This window comes from Hibiscus syriacus, unplaced genomic scaffold (genome assembly GCF_006381635.1).
Source record: "Hibiscus syriacus cultivar Baekdansim isolate YM2019G1 unplaced genomic scaffold, ASM638163v2 tig00018635_pilon, whole genome shotgun sequence".
Taxonomy (NCBI): domain Eukaryota; kingdom Viridiplantae; phylum Streptophyta; class Magnoliopsida; order Malvales; family Malvaceae; genus Hibiscus; species Hibiscus syriacus.
Window position 1 is genome coordinate 126,909 of NW_024062444.1, and position 5,095 is coordinate 132,003.

The 5,095-nt window shown below is 33.4% G+C and overlaps 1 pseudogene; it reads right to left on the reverse strand.

Annotated features, from left to right (window-relative positions):
• Positions 1 to 3,951: 3,951 nt before the first annotated feature.
• Positions 3,952 to 5,087, reverse strand: LOC120209338 (annotated as a pseudogene).
• Between the last annotated feature and the right edge of the window lie 8 nt (positions 5,088 to 5,095).

Below are 5,095 nucleotides of genomic sequence, written 5' to 3' on the forward strand. Positions count from 1 at the left end.
AAACACTTAAAACTATTTAAACTAAAATACCTAAAAAAATATAATATAATATTCTAAATCCTAATTAAAATTCTAAAACCTATTTAAACTAAAATACAAATATAAAGATAAAATATAAAAATAATATCCTAAAACTTAATTAAAATACTAAAAACCTATTTAAACTAAAATACAAATATAAAATATAATGTTTAAAATATTATCCTAAATTTGAGTTTAATCCAAATCCGAATTCCAACCAGCTTTGATTCCGAAAATAAAAATCTGCAGAATTGTGTCTTTTTTGTACAATTTTCATAATCTTACGTCATGTACAGATAATGAATTAAAATGAACAAATAAACCACAAAAATCAATGATTAAAGAGTAATTTAAAAGTAAAATATTAACTAAATTAAGCACTTATCACACCATCACCAACCGTGAGCTTACCTAGGTCACTATTATCAACACAATGTGCAACATTACTTGTATTCGGTGTTACATGGTGCATGGCACTTGAATCGACCATCCACTAATCACGACCAGGTGTAGACGCAACATGCACCTGAGGCTACCCCTATGATCTGCTAAGGCAGCAAGCACATCCAGATCTATCATACGAAATGTAGTGAACACTAGCTGTCTCCTCTTTAGAACGAGACTGACCATCCATGTCCACAATTCCAAGAAAGGTCTGATCAAACCTGTTCCAGCACCGACTAACTAAATGATCGACTTTCCCAGACGGTTGACATTGCACTCAAGATCTCCCCCGACCTCGACCACTGCCTCTGCTAGCAGTATTAGATGAATGGCAATGCACCTTATGATTATGCTCAGTGTTCGAATTACTGGTTGCCACTCCACCATAAGCAACTTGTGCACTGACAACCAGGGTCTCCTCTTGAGTTGCAAACCCAGCCAACGGCGTTTCTGCATCCACAAGCATCGTGGAGACTTTCTTCAAAAGAAGAGAATCACTCGTGGTTGTTATAACTATTATAAACGATTGGTATTCCCTTAGTAAGCCTTTCAGGATACTAGCAATATGCTCGACCGTATGAATTGAGCTCCTTCAAGAGGCTCATGCATCGCATGTTTCTTTTACTCGTGTGAGGTACGATCGCATGCTATCATTACCTTTCTTCAATGACTGCAGCTTGTAATGTAGGTTCATAATTGTCGTTGTGGAACTGTTTGCAAGATTGCAACACTATATGCTAAATCTCAACTGTCGTATCTGCACCCATAAATTTAGGTAGCAAATGACAGCTGATCGTAGACAATAACCAGACGCAAGCGCACTATCTTATTTGATAAAATCCTCATAAGCCTCGTTAACCACCATTGCTCCACTAGAATATGCAACCTCTTCAGCCGGAGGCTACATCACACCGTTAAGAAACTGCTCTAGACAATGGTTCCGCACAGTGAACAACCCTTGTTGCTTCCACAGCAAAAAAAAAAAATAGTTTATCGAGAACTACATTCACTTTTTTTTTAGTGAATATTTTTCCGTTTCTTGAAGACAACTGCACTTGCGCACCCTCAGCAGTAGCACCAATCTGACTTCGAAGGGAAGAGGAAGGCATTCCACCGAAACTAAGCAGCGGATAGACATTAAGGATCACCAGAACCTTCTGCGATTGAAACAATGTCGAATATTACCAGGAAGAGTAAGAGAATAATAGAACTAAAGTGAACATGAATGATACTATTCTTTTCATTAATTGATAGAGAAGTACACTTGACTATAAAGCACTAACTTCAACAACTTGCAGCAACCGAATAACCAGTCTACCTAGGGGCGAGCAACACTCGATTCGACTCGAAAAATTGATTTTTTTTTCAATTTTGAGTTATTCAAGTCAACTCAAATTATCAATTTGGTTTTCGAGTTCGAGTCGAGTTGAATTTTTGAAAATTCGAGTTACTCAAAAAACCGAAAATTTGACCAAGTATTTTGACAGTTTTATGATTTAGTCCTTGATTTCATTATTTCTTCAATTCCACCATCATTTAAAGTCCATTTTTTTACCAAATTGAATCACATGCTTCTAAGCTATCGTATAATATATGTATACTTTCAATTTCTCTTGTTGATAATAAATTTTCTATTTTTCAATTTAGTCATCAACTTTTCATATCTTCCTTATTTTTTTCAATTCATCATTTATTTTAAGTCCAATTTTTACTAAATTTGAACAACATGCTCCTAAACCATCATAGAATACATTTGCACTTTTGATTCCCCTTTTTGATAATAAAGTTTTAATTTTTCAATTTAGTCCCTCAACTTTTCATATCTTCCTTATTTCTTCAATTCATCCTTTACTTTAAGCCTGTTTTTTACCAAATTTAAACCATATGCTCCTAAACTAGCATAGAATACATGTATACTTTTAATTTCTCTTTTTGATAATAAATTTTATATTTTTCAATTTAGTCCCACAACTTTTCATTTCTTCCTTATTTCTTCAATTCATCCTGTAATTAAGTCCATTTTTTTACCAAATTTGAATCACATGCTCATATATCATAGTAAAATTAATACCTAAGTAACTTCAATACTTACTTTTCTTTACTAAAAATGGACTCACTTTTTTATTTAGTCCCTTAACTTTGTATTTTACTCAATTTGGTCTTTTGACTAGAATCGTTTACAAATTCTTTCTTCTCATCAATTCTTTGACTCCTTTTGTCTCTCATCAATATTTACCCTCAAAATATTTTCTTTAAAATATAATATTATGAATATTTTTAATTTTAGATTGTATTTGATATATTAAATAACATTATTAAGCAAAAAGAATATATATATATATATATATATTATATGGTTAAACAAAGTAAAAATATTTTTGGAATAAATCCTTGCCATAATACTATAATAATTATAATAAAATTAGTATTAAAACTCGAATAACTCAACTTGAATAACTCGACTCGAATTTCTTAAACTCGACTCGACTTTAAAAAATTTCAAGTTAAGTTCGAGCTGTGAAATGTGAATCGTCAACTCGAATAACTTAAAATTTTTTGACTCGGCTCGGTCTTATGCTCACCCCTAACTCTAACTACTTAACTATTAGTGATTATAAATTAAGTTTAATAAATACTTTTTTATTTTAAATAAAATATTATAGGAACACCACATGTTGAATATAGAAGATAATATACTAAAAGCGTTAATTGCATCATATCCCCCAATATGACCCTCATTTTAAATTAGTCCCTAATCTTTTAAACATTTTAATTTCATCCTTAAAATATGACTATTATCTAAATTATTCCTCAAACTTTTGAACATTTCATTTTTCATCCCCAACCTATGATCATCATCCTAATTGGTCCTCAAAATTTTGTATATTTCAATTTTATCCTAAATTATTCGTTTATATTAATCACATCTCTTGTTAATAAAATCATTAGGCAAGTTATATTATTATATGTTTGAAAAAAATAAATTTTAGGTTAGACTATGGTTGAAATGGATTACATAATTGGATTAATTTGGGGATGAAATTGAAAGATTTTAAAGTTTAGGGACCAATTTGGAATGAGATCCATGATTTGGGGATGAAATTTAAATTTTCAAAAGTTTAAGGACTAATTTAGAATGAGAGTCATAGTTTAAGGGATGAAATTAGAATACTTAAAAGTTTAAGGGAATTTGAAATGATAGTCATATTTTAAGGACATACGATGCAATTAACTCTTCTAAAACTAATTTTATAAATTTTAAATAAAATAAAATTATCTAATGTATTGAGATATATGAAAGTAAAAAAATCGAACAATAAAGAAAAAATTTATGTTCGACAATAATTTCGAATCCGAGTAACATAAATTATATATATACCAATGGCAATCAGTGAAAATAAAGTCACCAAAGTAATTGGTTACTATACAATAAATCGTATGATAAAATTGATTGCAAGTTGCAATCTTTATAAACGTAATAATTTACAATGATACAAAAGTACTAAGAAATGGTATGAAGTTGGAGGGGACCAACAACTTGAACAAGTCTTAAAGACATGGAAGTGAAGTAAATCAGAAAAAGGCCTCCCCCAAGGAACCCCATCAAGCCTCATGTCCTTAATTGGCAGTACAAAATTGTCCATAGCAAGGCAGCAACTAGAAAAACCAAGTGTTTCAAATAGATAAGGGTCTCTAGGAATCTCCATAGGCGAAGGGTATCCGTACAAGTAGAGCCAACAAGGGACAGCCCTAAAAGAAGATTGTTGACCGGCATAGCAGCCTGATAGGGCCACTTGTGCCCTTTTGGACCACCATTCAATGCCATGGTCAAGTTGGTTATCAGGTCTCCGAGCGAGTTGCCCCAAGCGAGGGCGGTGAGACGAGGATCGAGTGACTGATTCCGAGTATGTAGCCGAGCGAAACTAATAGGCCAACTAGTTCTTGAGCTATGATGTAGCTCAATCACACTCATTATGAACCTCCGGCTAGCCATGGGAATAAGCATTTTTGTGGAGGGCTGGATTTTTGGGTTTTAGGCATGCTAGAACACCAAAATCAGGCCGAAAAGGCACCCAATCCCATAGGCTATTACACTTATTTGTCATCTTGAAGGTCCCAAATTACAGATAAGAGAATTGGTGCCAATGACACTGAAACAACCGCCATTGGCTTAGACCATCTATCTTTACAAGCTATTGGAATTGTCAATCTCCTAGGTAAATAAAGGGGCATCTCTAGAGTCCAAATTAACATACTGCAAAATCTCTTTGTTTCCACTGACCCCTTTTCATCTTCCATATTCCCTCCCTTAAACTTCAGTCTCCACTTTCTCAATTCCGTTCAAGATCGGTTTTTCAAGCCACAAGAATCGGAATCGAAGACGTCCGTAGCACCGGAATTCCAGACAATGTATACTATATAAACAAGGATGACATACACAATGTACATTAAGGAAAAGGCCATGGATCCCCAAATAGTGATTCTCCCATAAACCAATATCAAAGTCAAGAAAAAAGAACCAAAAGGAGGAAGCAAACATCTCTTACAAAGGCCTGTTTTTTAATCCGAACTTCCTTCCGGCGCACAAACGTGCTAATGGTTCCAACCACGACACAAGCACAAACAAAGC